Source organism: Rhinichthys klamathensis, unplaced genomic scaffold, assembly GCF_029890125.1.
Source record: "Rhinichthys klamathensis goyatoka isolate OS25496 unplaced genomic scaffold, OSU_Roscu_1.1 h1tg000035l_1, whole genome shotgun sequence".
Taxonomy (NCBI): Eukaryota; Metazoa; Chordata; class Actinopteri; order Cypriniformes; family Leuciscidae; genus Rhinichthys; species Rhinichthys klamathensis.
Window position 1 is genome coordinate 810,661 of NW_026606583.1, and position 16,840 is coordinate 827,500.

Sequence of the window (16,840 nt, forward strand, 5' to 3'; positions counted from 1 at the left end):
TTTTTTGCAGTTACTGTACAAACGACTACCATTTTTATCCAAAACGACACACATTTGAGATAAGATGTTTTGTCACATAACAAAGGATGCCTTGAATGTCATGAAAATGATAATAACTCATTTTTGACCAAAAATGCAGTTACTGCCTTTTTGCTTTGTAGGGCAGTATTGCTGTCCCTGATTCAAGAGGGTGCAGATTTTCAGCCGCTTTTGCGCCTTTTCGGAGCACACTTAAGGTGTCTGGCCCTCTTTAAAATCACTGCTGTTAGCAGTGGGATTCGAACCCACGCCCCCGAAGAGACTAGAGCCTAAATCCAGCGCCTTAGACCCCTCAGCCACGCTACCCTGACGTGGCTCGTTTCGTGGGCCGTTTTCTGGCCATTTTTTTTTTCATAAATAGATTAAACGTTGGGTGCGGACCTTCATCGTCAGGCTCTGAAGCACGCCGAGTTCGGCCAAGGAAAGCAAAAGCGGCAGGGTTTGGAAGAGGCCGGGAGCAAGCAGTGTCACTTCTCCAGTGTTTTCGCTTAGGCATAGCAGCCACGAGTGCCTTCTAAAATGCTGTCTTGGCAGCGGTGGGATTCGAACCCACGCCCCCGAAGAGACTGGAGCCTTAATCCAGCGCCTTAGACCGCTCGGCCACGCTACCTTGTGAGGGCACCTTCCGTGGGCCATTTTCGCCAATTTTTTCTTTTAATGTCTCTCTTCTCCACAGTTAAATCCGTCGAAATTCTACGTGCCTTGAAGGAGCACCTCGACAGGTGGAAAGGCCTCCTAAATACAGGGGGGACGCAGTTACACTCCTGGAAGCCCCCCTCCCTGCAGATTGCAATTCCATCTCTAATCAAACACACCTGAATTACCTAATCAAAGCCTTTGGGCCATCCTCCAAAATGGCAGCCAGCTGTGTCGCAGGTAAACTCAAAATCATGAGGTAGCTGTCAGATCACCAAAAAAATCTCAATGAGTCAAATTGGCTAACTCCATCATTATAGACTAGACATTTGTTATTATTATGTTTAAATTCATTTTTGAAGTGACATTATTGCTGTCCCTGATTCAAGAGGGTGCAGATTTTCAGCCGCTTTTGCGCCTTTTCGGAGCACACTTAAGGTGTCTGGACCTCTTTAAAATCACTGCTGGCAGCGGTGGGATTCAAACCCACGCCCCCGAAGAGACTGAAGCCTAAATCCAGCACCTTAGACCCCTCGGCCACGCTACCCTGACGTGGCTCGATCGGTGGGCCGTTTTCTGGCCATTTTTTTTTCATGAATAGATTAAACGTTGGGTGCGGACCTTCATCGTCAGGCTCTGAAGCACGCCGAGTTTGGCCAAGGAAAGCAAAAGCGGCAGGGTTTGGAAGAGTCCGCGAGAAAGCAGTGTCACTTCTCCAGTGTTTTCGCTTAGGCATAGCAGCCACGAGTGCCTTCTAAAATGCTGTCTTGGCAGCGGTGGGATTCGAACCCACGCCCCCGAAGAGACTGGAGCCTTAATCCAGCGCCTTAGACCGCTCGGCCACGCTACCTTGTGAGGGCACCTTCCGTGGGCCATTTTCGCCAATTTTTTCTTTTAATGTCTCTCTTCTCCACAGTTAAATCCGTCGAAATTCTACGTGCCTTGAAGGAGCACCTCGACAGGTGGAAAGGCCTCCTAAATACAGGGGGGACGCAGTTACACTCCTGGAGGCCCCCCTCCCTGCAGATTGCAATTCCATCTCTAATCAAACACCTGAATTACCTAATCAAAGCCTTTGGGCCATTCTCCAAAATGGCAGCCAGCTGTGTCGCAGTTAAACTCAAAATCATGAGGTAGCTGTCAGATCACCAAAAAAATCTCAATGAGTCAAATTGGCTAACTCCATCATTATAGACTAGACATTTGTTATTATTATGTTTAAATACATTTTTGAAGTGACATTATTGCTGTCCCTGATTCAAGAGGGTGCAGATTTTCAGCCGCTTTTGCGCCTTTTCGGAGCACACTTAAGGTGTCTGGCCCTCTTTAAAATCACTGCTGTTAGCAGTGGGATTCGAACCCACGCCCCCGAAGAGACTAGAGCCTAAATCCAGCGCCTTAGACCCCTCGGCCACGCTACCCTGACGTGGCTCGTTTCGTGGGCCGTTTTCTGGCCATTTTTTTTTTCATAAATAGATTAAACGTTGGGTGCGGACCTTCATCGTCAGGCTCTGAAGCACGCCGAGTTCGGCCAAGGAAAGCAAAAGCAGCAGGGTTTGGAAGAGACCAGGAGCAAGCAGTGTCACTTCTCCAGTGTTTTCGCTTAGGCATAGCAGCCACGAGTGCCTTCTAAAATGCTGTCTTGGCAGCAGTGGGATTCGAACCCACGCCCCCAAAGAAACTGGAACCTTAATCCAGCGCCTTAGACCGCTCGGCCACGCTACCTTGTGAGGGCACCTTCCGTGGGCCATTTTCGCCAATTTTTTCTTTTAATGTCTTTCTTCTCCACAGTTAAATCCGTCGAAATTCTACGTGCCTTGAAGGAGCACCTCGACAGGTGGAAAGGCCTCCTAAATACAAGGGGGACGCAGTTACACTCCTGGAGGCCCCCCTCCCTGCAGATTGCAATTCCATCTCTAATCAAACACACCTGAATTACCTAATCAAAGCCTTTGGGCCATCCTCCAAAATGGCAGCCAGCTGTGTCGCAGTTAAACTCAAAATCATGAGGTAGCTGTCAGATCACCAAAAAAATCTCAATGAGTCAAATTGGCTAACTCCATCATTATAGACTAGACATTTGTTATTATTATGTTTAAATTCATTTTTGAAGTGACATTATTGCTGTCCCTGATTCAAGAGGGTGCAGATTTTCAGCCGCTTTTGCGCCTTTTCGGAGCACTCTTAAAGTGTATGGCCCTCTTTAAAATCACTGCTGGCAGCGGTGGGATTCGAACCCACGCCCCCGAAGAGACTGGAGCCTAAATCCAGCGCCTTAGACCCCTCGGCCACGCTACCCTGACGTGGCTCGATTCGTGGGCCGTTTTCTGGCCATTTTTTTTACATAAATAGATTAAACGTTGGGTGCGGACCTTCATCGTCAGGCTCTGAAGCACGCCGAGTTTGGCCAAGGAAAGCAAAAGCGGCAGGGTTTGGAAGAGTCCGCGAGCAAGCAGTGTCACTTCTCCAGTGTTTTCGCTTAGGCATAGCAGCCACGAGTGCCTTCTAAAATGCTGTCTTGGCAGCGGTGGGACTTCTCCACAGTTAAATTCGTCGAAATTCTACGTGCCTTGAAGGAGCACCTCGACAGGTGGAAAGGCCTCCTAAATACAGGGGGGACGCAGTTACACTCCTGGAGGCCCCCCTCCCTGCAGATTGCAATTCCATCTCTAATCAAACACACCTGAATTACCTAATCAAAGCCTTTGGGCCATCCTCCAAAATGGCAGCCAGCTGTGTCGCAGTTAAACTCAAAATCATGAGGTAGCTGTCAGATCACCAAAAAAATCTCAATGAGTCAAATTGGCTAACTCCATCATTATAGACTAGACATTTGTTATTATTATGTTTAAATTCATTTTTGAAGTGACATTATTGCTGTCCCTGATTCAAGAGGGTGCAGATTATCAGCCGCTTTTGCGCCTTTTCGGAGCACTCTTAAGGTGTCTGGCCCTCTTTAAAATCACTGCTGGCAGCAGTGCGATTCGAACCCACGCCCCCGAAGAGACTGGAGCCTAAATCCAGCGCCTTAGACCCCTCGGCCATGCTACCCTGACGAGGCTTATTTCGTGGGCCGTTTTCTGGCCATTTTTTTTTTCATAAATAGATTAAACGTTGGGTGCGTACCTTCATCGTCAGGCTCTGAAGCACGCCGAGTTCGGCCAAGGAAAGCAAAAGCGGCAGGGTTTGGAAGAGACCGGGAGCAAGCAGTGTCACTTCTCCAGTGTTTTCGCTTAGGCATGGCAGCCACGAGTGCCTTCTAAAATGCTGTCTTGGCAGCGGTGGGATTCGAGCCCACGCCCCCGAAGAGACTGGAGCCTTAATCCAGCGCCTTAGACCGCTCGGCCACGCTACCTTGTGAGGGCACCTTCCGTGGGCCATTTTCGCCAATTTTTTCTTTTAATGTCTCTCTTCTCCACAGTTAAATCCGTCGAAATTCTACGTGCCTTGAAGGAGCACCTCGACAGGTGAAAAGGCCTCCTAAATACAGGGGGGACGCAGTTACACTCCTGGAGGCCCCCTCCCTGCAGATTGCAATTCCATCTCTAATCAAACACACCTGAATTACCTAATCAAAGCCTTTGGGCCATCCTCCAAAATGGCAGCCAGCTGTGTCGCAGTTAAACTCAAAATCATGAGGTAGCTGTCAGATCACCAAAAAAATCTAAATGAGTCAAATTGGCTAACTCCATCATTATAGACTAGACATTTGTTATTATTATGTTTAAATTCATTTTTGAAGTGACATTATTGCTGTCCCTGATTCAAGAGGGTGCAGATTTTCAACCGCTTTTGCGCCTTAGACCCAGCGTCTTAGACCGCTCGGCTACGCTACCTTGTGAGGGCACCTTCCGTGGGCCATTTTCGCCAATTTTTTCTTTTAATGTCTCTCTTCTCCACAGTTAAATCCGTCGAAATTCTACGTGCCTTGAAGGAGCACCTCGACAGGTGGAAAGGCCTCCTAAATAAAGGGGGGATGCAGTTACACTCCTGGAGGCCCCCCTCCCTGCAGATTGCAATTCCATCTCTAATCAAACACACCTGAATTACCTAATCAAAGCCTTTGGGCCATCCTCCAAAATGGCAGCCAGCTGTGTCGCAGTTAAACTCAAAATCATGAGGTAGCTGTCAGATCACCAAAAAAATCTAAATGAGTCAAATTGGCTAACTCCATCATTATAGACTAGACATTTGTTATTATTATGTTTAAATTCATTTTTGAAGTGACATTATTGCTGTCCCTGATTCAAGAGGGTGCAGATTTTCAGCCGCTTTTGCGCCTTTTCGGAGCACTCTTAAAGTGTCTGGCCCTCTTTAAAATCACTGCTGGCAGCGGTGGGATTCGAACCCACGCCCCCGAAGAGACTGGAGCCTAAATCCAGCGCCTTAGACCCCTCGGCCACGCTACCCTGACGTGGCTCGATTCGTGGGCCGTTTTCTGGCCATTTTTTTTTTCATAAATAGATTAAACGTTGGGTGCGGACCTTCATCGTCAGGTTCTGAAGCACGCCGAGTTTGGCCAAGGAAAGCAAAAGCGGCAGGGTTTGGAAGAGTCCGGGAGCAAGCAGTGTCACTTCTCCAGTGTTTTCGCTTAGGCATAGCAGCCACGAGTGCCTTCTAAAATGCTGTCTTGGCAGCGGTGGGATTCTAACCCACGGCCCCGGAGAGACTGGAGCCTTAATCCAGCGCCTTAGACCGCTCGGCCACGCTGCCTTGTGAGGGCACCTTCCGTGGGCCATTTTCGCCAATTTTTTCTTTTAATGTCTCTCTTCTCCACAGTTAAATCCGTCGAAATTCTACGTGCCTTGAAGGAGCACCTCGACACGTGGAAAGGCCTCCTAAATACAGGGGGGACGCAGTTACACTCCTGGAGGCCCCCCTCCCTTCAGATTGCAATTCCATCTCTAATCAAACACACCTGAATTACCTAATCAAAGCCTTTGGGCCATCCTCCAAAATGGCAGCCAGCTGTGTCGCAGTTAAACTCAAAATCATGAGGTAGCTGTCAGATCACCAAAAAAATCTCAATGAGTCAAATTGGCTAACTCCATCATTATAGACTAGACATTTGTTATTATTATGTTTAAATTCATTTTTGAAGTGACATTATTGCTGTCCCTGATTCAAGAGGGTGCAGATTTTCAGCCGCTTTTGCGCCTTTTCGGAGCACACTTAAGGTGTCTGGACCTCTTTAAAATCACTGCTGGCAGCGGTGGGATTCGAACCCACGCCCCCGAAGAGACTGAAGCCTAAATCCAGCACCTTAGACCCCTCGGCCACGCTACCCTGACGTGGCTCGATTCGTGGGCCGTTTTCTGGCCATTTTTTTTACATAAATAGATTAAACGTTGGGTGCGGACCTTCATCGTCAGGCTCTGAAGCACGCCGAGTTTGGCCAAGGAAAGCAAAAGCGGCAGGGTTTGGAAGAGTCCGCGAGCAAGCAGTGTCACTTCTCCAGTGTTTTCGCTTAGGCATAGCAGCCACGAGTGCCTTCTAAAATGCTGTCTTGGCAGCGGTGGGACTTCTCCACAGTTAAATTCGTCGAAATTCTACGTGCCTTGAAGGAGCACCTCGACAGGTGGAAAGGCCTCCTAAATACAGGGGGGACGCAGTTACACTCCTGGAGGCCCCCCTCCCTGCAGATTGCAATTCCATCTCTAATCAAACACACCTGAATTACCTAATCAAAGCCTTTGGGCCATCCTCCAAAATGGCAGCCAGCTGTGTCGCAGTTAAACTCAAAATCATGAGGTAGCTGTCAGATCACCAAAAAAATCTCAATGAGTCAAATTGGCTAACTCCATCATTATAGACTAGACATTTGTTATTATTATGTTTAAATTCATTTTTGAAGTGACATTATTGCTGTCCCTGATTCAAGAGGGTGCAGATTATCAGCCGCTTTTGCGCCTTTTCGGAGCACTCTTAAGGTGTCTGGCCCTCTTTAAAATCACTGCTGGCAGCAGTGGGATTCGAACCCACGCCCCCGAAGAGACTGGAGCCTAAATCCAGCGCCTTAGACCCCTCGGCCACGCTACCCTGACGAGGCTTATTTCGTGGGCCGTTTTCTGGCCATTTTTTTTTTCATAAATAGATTAAACGTTGGGTGCGTACCTTCATCGTCAGGCTCTGAAGCACGCCGAGTTCGGCCAAGGAAAGCAAAAGCGGCAGGGTTTGGAAGAGACCGGGAGCAAGCAGTGTCACTTCTCCAGTGTTTTCGCTTAGGCATGGCAGCCACGAGTGCCTTCTAAAATGCTGTCTTGGCAGCGGTGGGATTCGAACCCACGCCCCCGAAGAGACTGGAGCCTTAATCCAGCGCCTTAGACCGCTCGGCCACGCTACCTTGTGAGGGCACCTTCCGTGGGCCATTTTCGCCAATTTTTTCTTTTAATGTCTCTCTTCTCCACAGTTAAATCCGTCGAAATTCTACGTGCCTTGAAGGAGCACCTCGACAGGTGAAAAGGCCTCCTAAATACAGGGGGGACGCAGTTACACTCCTGGAGGCCCCCTCCCTGCAGATTGCAATTCCATCTCTAATCAAACACACCTGAATTACCTAATCAAAGCCTTTGGGCCATCCTCCAAAATGGCAGCCAGCTGTGTCGCAGTTAAACTCAAAATCATGAGGTAGCTGTCAGATCACCAAAAAAATCTAAATGAGTCAAATTGGCTAACTCCATCATTATAGACTAGACATCTGTTATTATTATGTTTAAATTCATTTTTGAAGTGACATTATTGCTGTCCCTGATTCAAGAGGGTGCAGATTTTCAACCGCTTTTGCGCCTTAGACCCAGCGCCTTAGACCGCTCGGCTACGCTACCTTGTGAGGGCACCTTCCGTGGGCCATTTTCGCCAATTTTTTCTTTTAATGTCTCTCTTCTCCACAGTTAAATCCGTCGAAATTCTACGTGCCTTGAAGCAGCACCTCGACAGGTGGAAAGGCCTCCTAAATAAAGGGGGGATGCAGTTACACTCCTGGAGGCCCCCCTCCCTGCAGATTGCAATTCCATCTCTAATCAAACACACCTGAATTACCTAATCAAAGCCTTTGGGCCATCCTCCAAAATGGCAGCCAGCTGTGTCGCAGTTAAACTCAAAATCATGAGGTAGCTGTCAGATCACCAAAAAAATCTCAATGAGTCAAATTGGCTAACTCCATCATTATAGACTAGACATTTGTTATTATTATGTTTAAATTCATTTTTGAAGTGACATTATTGCTGTCCCTGATTCAAGAGGGTGCAGATTTTCAGCCGCTTTTGCGGCTTTTCGGAGCACTCTTAAAGTGTATGGCCCTCTTTAAAATCACTGCTGGCAGCGGTGGGATTCGAACCCACGCCCCCGAAGAGACTGGAGCCTAAATCCAGCGCCTTAGACCCCTCGGCCACGCTACCCTGACGTGGCTCGATTCGTGGGCCGTTTTCTGGCCATTTTTTTTACATAAATAGCTTAAACGTTGGGTGCGGACCTTCATCGTCAGGCTCTGAAGCACGCCGAGTTTGGCCAAGGAAAGCAAAAGCGGCAGGGTTTGGAAGAGTCCGCGAGCAAGCAGTGTCACTTCTCCAGTGTTTTCGCTTAGGCATAGCAGCCACGAGTGCCTTCTAAAATGCTGTCTTGGCAGCGGTGGGACTTCTCCACAGTTAAATTCGTCGAAATTCTACGTGCCTTGAAGGTGCACCTCGACAGGTGGAAAGGCCTCCTAAATACAGGGGGGACGCAGTTACACTCCTGGAGGCCCCCCTCCCTGCAGATTGCAATTCCATCTCTAATCAAACACACCTGAATTACCTAATCAAAGCCTTTGGGCCATCCTCCAAAATGGCAGCCAGCTGTGTCGCAGTTAAACTCAAAATCATGAGGTAGCTGTCAGATCACCAAAAAAATCTCAATGAGTCAAATTGGCTAACTCCATCATTATAGACTAGACATTTGTTATTATTATGTTTAAATTCATTTTTGAAGTGACATTATTGCTGTCCCTGATTCAAGAGGGTGCAGATTATCAGCCGCTTTTGCGCCTTTTCGGAGCACTCTTAAGGTGTCTGGCCCTCTTTAAAATCACTGCTGGCAGCAGTGGGATTCGAACCCACGCCCCCGAAGAGACTGGAGCCTAAATCCAGCGCCTTAGACCCCTCGGCCACGCTACCCTGACGAGGCTTATTTCGTGGGCCGTTTTCTGGCCATTTTTTTTTTCATAAATAGATTAAACGTTGGGTGCGTACCTTCATCGTCAGGCTCTGAAGCACGCCGAGTTCGGCCAAGGAAAGCAAAAGCGGCAGGGTTTGGAAGAGACCGGGAGCAAGCAGTGTCACTTCTCCAGTGTTTTCGCTTAGGCATGGCAGCCACGAGTGCCTTCTAAAATGCTGTTTTGGCAGCGGTGGGATTCGAGCCCACGCCCCCGAAGAGACGGGAGCCTTAATCCAGCGCCTTAGACCGCTCGGCCACGCTACCTTGTGAGGGCACCTTCCGTGGGCCATTTTCGCCAATTTTTTCTTTTAATGTCTCTCTTCTCCACAGTTAAATCCGTCGAAATTCTACGTGCCTTGAAGGAGCACCTCGACAGGTGAAAAGGCCTCCTAAATACAGGGGGGACGCAGTTACACTCCTGGAGGCCCCCTCCCTGCAGATTGCAATTCCATCTCTAATCAAACACACCTGAATTACCTAATCAAAGCCTTTGGGCCATCCTCCAAAATGGCAGCCAGCTGTGTCGCAGTTAAACTCAAAATCATGAGGTAGCTGTCAGATCACCAAAAAAATCTAAATGAGTCAAATTGGCTAACTCCATCATTATAGACTAGACATTTGTTATTATTATGTTTAAATTCATTTTTGAAGTGACATTATTGCTGTCCCTGATTCAAGAGGGTGCAGATTTTCAACCGCTTTTGCGCCTTAGACCCAGCGCCTTAGACCGCTCGGCTACGCTACCTTGTGAGGGCACCTTCCGTGGGCCATTTTCGCCAATTTTTTCTTTTAATGTCTCTCTTCTCCACAGTTAAATCCGTCGAAATTCTACGTGCCTTGAAGGAGCACCTCGACAGGTGGAAAGGCCTCCTAAATAAAGGGGGGATGCAGTTACACTCCTGGAGGCCCCCCTCCCTGCAGATTGCAATTCCATCTCTAATCAAACACACCTGAATTACCTAATCAAAGCCTTTGGGCCATCCTCCAAAATGGCAGCCAGCTGTGTCGCAGTTAAACTCAAAATCATGAGGTAGCTGTCAGATCACCAAAAAAATCTCAATGAGTCAAATTGGCTAACTCCATCATTATAGACTAGACATTTGTTATTATTATGTTTGAATTCATTTTTGAAGTGACATTATTGCTGTCCCTGATTCAAGAGGGTGCAGATTTTCAGCCGCTTTTGCGCCTTTTCGGAGCACTCTTAAAGTGTCTGGCCCTCTTTAAAATCACGGCTGGCAGCGGTGGGATTCGAACCCACGCCCCCGAAGAGACTGGAGCCTAAATCAAGCGCCTTAGACCCCTCGGCCACGCTACCCTGACGTGGCTCGATTCGTGGGCCGTTTTCTGGCCATTTTTTTTTTCATAAATAGATTAAACGTTGGGTGCGGACCTTCATCGTCAGGTTCTGAAGCACGCCGAGTTTGGCCAAGGAAAGCAAAAGCGGCAGGGTTTGGAAGAGTCCGGGAGCAAGCAGTGTCACTTCTCCAGTGTTTTCGCTTAGGCATAGCAGCCACGAGTGCCTTCTAAAATGCTGTCTTGGCAGCGGTGGGATTCTAACCCACGGCCCCGGAGAGACTGGAGCCTTAATCCAGCGCCTTAGACCGCTCGGCCACGCTGCCTTGTGAGGGCACCTTCCGTGGGCCATTTTCGCCAATTTTTTCTTTTAATGTCTCTCTTCTCCACAGTTAAATCCGTCGAAATTCTACGTGCCTTGAAGGAGCACCTCGACAGGTGGAAAGGCCTCCTAAATACAGGGGGGACGCAGTTACACTCCTGGAGGCCCCCCTCCCTTCAGATTGCAATTCCATCTCTAATCAAACACACCTGAATTACCTAATCAAAGCCTTTGGGCCATCCTCCAAAATGGCAGCCAGCTGTGTCGCAGTTAAACTCAAAATCATGAGGTAGCTGTCAGATCACCAAAAAAATCTCAATGAGTCAAATTGGCTAACTCCATCATTATAGACTAGACATTTGTTATTATTATGTTTAAATTCATTTTTGAAGTGACATTATTGCTGTCCCTGATTCAAGAGGGTGCAGATTTTCAGCCGCTTTTGCGCCTTTTCGGAGCACACTTAAGGTGTCTGGACCTCTTTAAAATCACTGCTGGCAGCGGTGGGATTCGAACCCACGCCCCCGAAGAGACTGAAGCCTAAATCCAGCACCTTAGACCCCTCGGCCACGCTACCCTGACGTGGCTCGATTCGTGGGCCGTTTTCTGGCCATTTTTTTTACATAAATAGATTAAACGTTGGGTGCGGACCTTCATCGTCAGGCTCTGAAGCACGCCGAGTTTGGCCAAGGAAAGCAAAAGCGGCAGGGTTTGGAAGAGTCCGCGAGCAAGCAGTGTCACTTCTCCAGTGTTTTCGCTTAGGCATAGCAGCCACGAGTGCCTTCTAAAATGCTGTCTTGGCAGCGGTGGGACTTCTCCACAGTTAAATTCGTCGAAATTCTACGTGCCTTGAAGGAGCACCTCGACAGGTGGAAAGGCCTCCTAAATACAGGGGGGACACAGTTACACTCCTGGAGGCCCCCCTCCCTGCAGATTGCAATTCCATCTCTAATCAAACACACCTGAATTACCTAATCAAAGCCTTTGGGCCATCCTCCAAAATGGCAGCCAGCTGTGTCGCAGTTAAACTCAAAATCATGAGGTAGCTGTCAGATCACCAAAAAAATCTCAATGAGTCAAATTGGCTAACTCCATCATTATAGACTAGACATTTGTTATTATTATGTTTAAATTCATTTTTGAAGTGACATTATTGCTGTCCCTGATTCAAGAGGGTGCAGATTATCAGCCGCTTTTGCGCCTTTTCGGAGCACTCTTAAGGTGTCTGGCCCTCTTTAAAATCACTGCTGGCAGCAGTGGGATTCGAACCCACGCCCCCGAAGAGACTGGAGCCTAAATCCAGCGCCTTAGACCCCTCGGCCACGCTACCCTGACGAGGCTTATTTCGTGGGCCGTTTTCTGGCCATTTTTTTTTTCATAAATAGATTAAACGTTGGGTGCGTACCTTCATCGTCAGGCTCTGAAGCACGCCGAGTTCGGCCAAGGAAAGCAAAAGCGGCAGGGTTTGGAAGAGACCGGGAGCAAGCAGTGTCACTTCTCCAGTGTTTTCGCTTAGGCATGGCAGCCACGAGTGCCTTCTAAAATGCTGTCTTGGCAGCGGTGGGATTCGAACCCACGCCCCCGAAGAGACTGGAGCCTTAATCCAGCGCCTTAGACCGCTCGGCCACGCTACCTTGTGAGGGCACCTTCCGTGGGCCATTTTCGCCAATTTTTTCTTTTAATGTCTCTCTTCTCCACAGTTAAATCCGTCGAAATTCTACGTGCCTTGAAGGAGCACCTCGACAGGTGAAAAGGCCTCCTAAATACAGGGGGGACGCAGTTACACTCCTGGAGGCCCCCTCCCTGCAGATTGCAATTCCATCTCTAATCAAACACACCTGAATTACCTAATCAAAGCCTTTGGGCCATCCTCCAAAATGGCAGCCAGCTGTGTCGCAGTTAAACTCAAAATCATGAGGTAGCTGTCAGATCACCAAAAAAATCTAAATGAGTCAAATTGGCTAACTCCATCATTATAGACTAGACATCTGTTATTATTATGTTTAAATTCATTTTTGAAGTGACATTATTGCTGTCCCTGATTCAAGAGGGTGCAGATTTTCAACCGCTTTTGCGCCTTAGACCCAGCGCCTTAGACCGCTCGGCTACGCTACCTTGTGAGGGCACCTTCCGTGGGCCATTTTCGCCAATTTTTTCTTTTAATGTCTCTCTTCTCCACAGTTAAATCCGTCGAAATTCTACGTGCCTTGAAGGAGCACCTCGACAGGTGGAAAGGCCTCCTAAATAAAGGGGGGATGCAGTTACACTCCTGGAGGCCCCCCTCCCTGCAGTTTGCAATTCCATCTCTAATCAAACACACCTGAATGACCTAATCAAAGCCTTTGGGCCATCCTCCAAAATGGCAGCCAGCTGTGTCGCAGTTAAACTCAAAATCATGAGGTAGCTGTCAGATCACCAAAAAAATCTCAATGAGTCAAATTGGCTAACTCCATCATTACAGACTAGACATTTGTTATTATTATGTTTAAATTCATTTTTGAAGTGACATTATTGCTGTCCCTGATTCAAGAGGGTGCAGATTTTCAGCCGCTTTTGCGCCTTTTCGGAGCACTCTTAAAGTGTATGGCCCTCTTTAAAATCACTGCTGGCAGCGGTGGGATTCGAACCCACGCCCCCGAAGAGACTGGAGCCTAAATCCAGCGCCTTAGACCCCTCGGCCACGCTACCCTGACGTGGCTCGATTCGTGGGCCGTTTTCTGGCCATTTTTTTTTTCATAAATAGATTAAACGTTGGGTGCGGACCTTCATCGTCAGGTTCTGAAGCACGCCGAGTTTGGCCAAGGAAAGCAAAAGCGGCAGGGTTTGGAAGAGACCGGGAGCAAGCAGTGTCACTTCTCCAGTGTTTTCGCTTAGGCATAGCAGCCACGAGTGCCTTCTAAAATGCTGTCTTGGCAGCGGTGGGATTCGAACCCACGCCCCCGGAGAGACTGGAGCCTTAATCCAGCGCCTTAGACCGCTCGGCCACGCTACCTTGTGAGGGCACCTTCCGTGGGCCATTTTCGCCAATTTTTTCTTTTAATGTCTCTCTTCTCCACAGTTAAATCCGTCGAAATTCTACGTGAATTGAAGGAGCACCTCGACAGGTGGAAAGGCCTCCTAAATAAAGGGGGGACGCAGTTACACTCCTGGAGGCCCCCCTCCCTGCAGATTGCAATTCCATCTCTAATCAAACACACCTGAATTACCTAATCAAAGCCTTTGGGCCATCCTCCAAAATGGCAGCCAGCTGTGTCGCAGTTAAACTCAAAATCATGAGGTAGCTGTCAGATCACCAAAAAAATCTCAATGAGTCAAATTGGCTAACTCCATCATTATAGACTAGACATTTGTTATTATTATGTTTAAATTCATTTTTGAAGTGACATTATTGCTGTCCCTGATTCAAGAGGGTGCAGATTTTCAGCCGCTTTTGCGCCTTTTCGGAGCACACTTAAGGTGTCTGGACCTCTTTAAAATCACTGCTGGCAGCGGTGGGATTCGAACCCACGTCCCCGAAGAGACTGGAGCCTAAATCCAGCGCCTTAGACCCCTCGGCCACGCTACCCTGATGTGGCTCGATTCGTGGGCCGTTTTCTGGCCATTTTTTTTTTCATAAATAGATTAAACGTTGGGTGCGGACCTTCATCGTCAGGCTCTGAAGCACGCCGAGTTTTGCCAAGGAAAGCAAAAGCGGCAGGGTTTGGAAGAGTCCGGGAGCAAGCAGTGTCACTTCTCCAGTGTTTTCGCTTAGGCATAGCAGCCACGAGTGCCTTCTAAAATGCTGTCTTGGCAGCGGTGGGATTCGAACCCACGCCCCCGGAGAGACTGGAGCCTTAATCCAGCGCCTTAGACCGCTCGGCCACGCTACCTTGTGAGGGCACCTTCCGTGGGCCATTTTCGCCAATTTTTTCTTTTAATGTCTCTCTTCTCCACAGTTAAATCCGTCGAAATTCTACGTGCCTTGAAGGAGCACCTCGACAGGTGGAAAGGCCTCCTAAATACAGGGGGGACGCAGTTACACTCCTGGAGGCCCCCCTCCCTGCAGATTGCAATTCCATCTCTAATCAAACACACCTGAATTACCTAATCAAAGCCTTTGGGCCATCCTCCAAAATGGCAGCCAGCTGTGTCGCAGTTAAACTCAAAATCATGAGGTAGCTGTCAGATCACCAAAAAAATCTCAATGAGTCAAATTGGCTAACTCCATCAGTATAGACTAGACATTTGTTATTATTATGTTTAAATTCATTTTTGAAGTGACATTATTGCTGTCCCTGATTCAAGAGGGTGCAGATTTTCAGCCGCTTTTGCGCCTTTTCGGAGCACATTTAAGGTGTCTGGCCCTCTTTAAAATCACTGCTGGCAGCGGTGGGATTCGAACCCACACCCCCGAAGACACTGGAGCCTAAATCCAGGGCCTTAGACCCCTCGGCCACGCTACCCTGACTTGGCTCGATTCGTGGGCCGTTTTCTGGCCATTTTTTTTTTCATAAATAGATTAAACGTTGGGTGCGGACCTTCATCGTCAGGCTCTGAAGCACGCCGAGTTCGGCCAAGGAAAGCAAAAGCGGCAGGGTTTGGAAGAGACCGGGAGCAAGCAGTGTCACTTCTCCAGTGTTTTCGCTTAGGCATAGCAGCCACGAGTGCCTTCTAAAACGCTGTCTTGGTCGAGCTGGGATTCGAACCCACGCCCCCGAAGAGACTGGAGCCTTAATCCAGCGCCTTAGACCGCTCGGCCACGCTACCTTGTGAGGGCACCTTCCGTGGTCCATTTTCGCCAATTTTTTCTTTTAATGTCTCTCTTCTCCACAGTTAAATCCGTCGAAATTCTACGTGCCTTGAAGGAGCACCTCGACAGATGGAAAGGCCTCCTAAATACAGGGGGGACGCAGTTACACTCCTGGAGGCCCCCCTCCCTGCAGATTGCAATTCCATCTCTAATCAAACACACCTGAATTACCTTATCAAAGCCTTTGGGCCATCCTCCAAAATGGCAGCCAGCTGTGTCGCAGTTAAACTCAAAATTATGAGGTAGCTGTCAGATCACCAAAAAAATCTCAATGAGTCAAATTGGCTAACTCCATCATAATAGACTAGACATTTGTTATTATTATGTTTAAATTCATTTTTGAAGTGACATTATTGCTGTCCCTGATTCAAGAGGGTGCAGATTTTCAGCCGCTTTTGCACCTTTTCGGAGCACACTTAAGGTGTCTGGCCCTCTTTAAAATCACTGCTGGCAGCAGTGGGATTCGAACCCACGCCCCCGAAGAGACTGGAGCCTAAATCCAGCGCCTTAGACCCCTCGGCCACGCTACCCTGACGAGGCTCATTTCGTGGTCCGTTTTCTGGCCATTTTTTTTTTCATAAATAGATTAAACGTTGTGTGCGTACCTTCATCGTCAGGCTCTGAAGCACGCCGAGTTCGGCCAAGGAAAGCAAAAGCGGCAGGGTTTGGAAGAGACCGGGAGCAAGCAGTGTCACTTCTCCAGTGTTTTCGCTTAGGCATAGCAGCCACGAGTGCCTTCTAAAATGCTGTCTTGGCAGCGGTGGGATTCGAACCCACGCCCCCGAAGAGACTGGAGCCTTAATCCAGCGCCTTAGACCGCTCGGCCACGCTACCTTGTGAGGGCACCTTCCGTGGGCCATTTTCGCCAATTTTTTCTTTTAATGTCTCTCTTCTCCACAGTTAAATCCGTCGAAATTCTACGTGCCTTGAAGGAGCACCTCGACAGGTGGAAAGGCCTCCTAAATACAGGGGGGACGCAGTTACACTCCTGGAGGCCCCCCTCCCTGCAGATTGCAATTCCATCTCTAATCAAACACACCTGAATTACCTAATCAAAGCCTTTGGGCCATCCTCCAAAATGGCAGCCAGCTGTGTCGCAGGTAAACTCAAAATCATGAGGTAGCTGTCAGATCACCAAAAAAATCTCAATGAGTCAAATTGGCTAACTCCATCATTATAGACTAGACATTTGTTATTATTATGTTTAAATTCATTTTTGAAGTGACATTATTGCTGTCCCTGATTCAAGAGGGTGCAGATTTTCAGCCGCTTTTGCGCCTTTTCGGAGCACACTTAAGGTGTCTGGACCTCTTTAAAATCACTGCTGGCAGCAGTGGGATTCGAACCCACGCCCCCGAAGAGACTGAAGCCTAAATCCAGCACCTTAGACCCCTCGGCCACGCTACCCTGACGTGGCTCGATCGGTGGGCCGTTTTCTGGCCATTTTTTTTTCATGAATAGATTAAACGTTGGGTGCGGACCTTCATCGTCAGGCTCTGAAGCACGCCGAGTTCGGCCAAGGAAAGCAAAAGCGGCAGGGTTTGGAAGAGACCGGGAGCAAGCAGTGT

The 16,840-nt window shown here is 48.5% G+C and overlaps 19 non-coding genes across 19 annotated transcripts; all 19 read right to left on the reverse strand.

Moving 5' to 3' along the window:
• Positions 1 to 567: 567 nt before the first annotated feature.
• trnal-aag (transfer RNA leucine (anticodon AAG)) lies at positions 568 to 649 on the reverse strand. Its single transcript has one exon. It is a non-coding gene; the product is annotated as a tRNA-Leu (tRNA).
• A 794-nt stretch (positions 650 to 1,443) lies between these two features.
• On the reverse strand, positions 1,444 to 1,525 carry trnal-aag (transfer RNA leucine (anticodon AAG)). Its single transcript has one exon. It is a non-coding gene; the product is annotated as a tRNA-Leu (tRNA).
• Positions 1,526 to 2,318: 793 nt separating this feature from the next.
• On the reverse strand, positions 2,319 to 2,400 carry trnal-aag (transfer RNA leucine (anticodon AAG)). Its single transcript has one exon. It is a non-coding gene; the product is annotated as a tRNA-Leu (tRNA).
• Positions 2,401 to 2,891: 491 nt separating this feature from the next.
• Positions 2,892 to 2,973, reverse strand: trnal-uag (transfer RNA leucine (anticodon UAG)). The gene has a single exon. It is a non-coding gene; the product is annotated as a tRNA-Leu (tRNA).
• A 2,029-nt stretch (positions 2,974 to 5,002) lies between these two features.
• Positions 5,003 to 5,084, reverse strand: trnal-uag (transfer RNA leucine (anticodon UAG)). Its single transcript has one exon. It is a non-coding gene; the product is annotated as a tRNA-Leu (tRNA).
• A 222-nt stretch (positions 5,085 to 5,306) lies between these two features.
• On the reverse strand, positions 5,307 to 5,388 carry trnal-aag (transfer RNA leucine (anticodon AAG)). The gene has a single exon. It is a non-coding gene; the product is annotated as a tRNA-Leu (tRNA).
• Positions 5,389 to 6,632: 1,244 nt separating this feature from the next.
• Positions 6,633 to 6,714, reverse strand: trnal-uag (transfer RNA leucine (anticodon UAG)). The gene has a single exon. It is a non-coding gene; the product is annotated as a tRNA-Leu (tRNA).
• Positions 6,715 to 6,936: 222 nt separating this feature from the next.
• Positions 6,937 to 7,018, reverse strand: trnal-aag (transfer RNA leucine (anticodon AAG)). The gene has a single exon. It is a non-coding gene; the product is annotated as a tRNA-Leu (tRNA).
• Positions 7,019 to 7,990: 972 nt separating this feature from the next.
• On the reverse strand, positions 7,991 to 8,072 carry trnal-uag (transfer RNA leucine (anticodon UAG)). The gene has a single exon. It is a non-coding gene; the product is annotated as a tRNA-Leu (tRNA).
• A 671-nt stretch (positions 8,073 to 8,743) lies between these two features.
• trnal-uag (transfer RNA leucine (anticodon UAG)) lies at positions 8,744 to 8,825 on the reverse strand. Its single transcript has one exon. It is a non-coding gene; the product is annotated as a tRNA-Leu (tRNA).
• Positions 8,826 to 10,405: 1,580 nt separating this feature from the next.
• Positions 10,406 to 10,487, reverse strand: trnal-aag (transfer RNA leucine (anticodon AAG)). The gene has a single exon. It is a non-coding gene; the product is annotated as a tRNA-Leu (tRNA).
• Positions 10,488 to 11,731: 1,244 nt separating this feature from the next.
• On the reverse strand, positions 11,732 to 11,813 carry trnal-uag (transfer RNA leucine (anticodon UAG)). The gene has a single exon. It is a non-coding gene; the product is annotated as a tRNA-Leu (tRNA).
• Positions 11,814 to 12,035: 222 nt separating this feature from the next.
• trnal-aag (transfer RNA leucine (anticodon AAG)) lies at positions 12,036 to 12,117 on the reverse strand. The gene has a single exon. It is a non-coding gene; the product is annotated as a tRNA-Leu (tRNA).
• Positions 12,118 to 13,089: 972 nt separating this feature from the next.
• Positions 13,090 to 13,171, reverse strand: trnal-uag (transfer RNA leucine (anticodon UAG)). The gene has a single exon. It is a non-coding gene; the product is annotated as a tRNA-Leu (tRNA).
• Positions 13,172 to 13,393: 222 nt separating this feature from the next.
• Positions 13,394 to 13,475, reverse strand: trnal-aag (transfer RNA leucine (anticodon AAG)). Its single transcript has one exon. It is a non-coding gene; the product is annotated as a tRNA-Leu (tRNA).
• Positions 13,476 to 13,966: 491 nt separating this feature from the next.
• On the reverse strand, positions 13,967 to 14,048 carry trnal-uag (transfer RNA leucine (anticodon UAG)). Its single transcript has one exon. It is a non-coding gene; the product is annotated as a tRNA-Leu (tRNA).
• Positions 14,049 to 14,270: 222 nt separating this feature from the next.
• trnal-aag (transfer RNA leucine (anticodon AAG)) lies at positions 14,271 to 14,352 on the reverse strand. The gene has a single exon. It is a non-coding gene; the product is annotated as a tRNA-Leu (tRNA).
• A 1,368-nt stretch (positions 14,353 to 15,720) lies between these two features.
• trnal-uag (transfer RNA leucine (anticodon UAG)) lies at positions 15,721 to 15,802 on the reverse strand. The gene has a single exon. It is a non-coding gene; the product is annotated as a tRNA-Leu (tRNA).
• Positions 15,803 to 16,024: 222 nt separating this feature from the next.
• On the reverse strand, positions 16,025 to 16,106 carry trnal-aag (transfer RNA leucine (anticodon AAG)). Its single transcript has one exon. It is a non-coding gene; the product is annotated as a tRNA-Leu (tRNA).
• Positions 16,107 to 16,840: the final 734 nt, after the last annotated feature.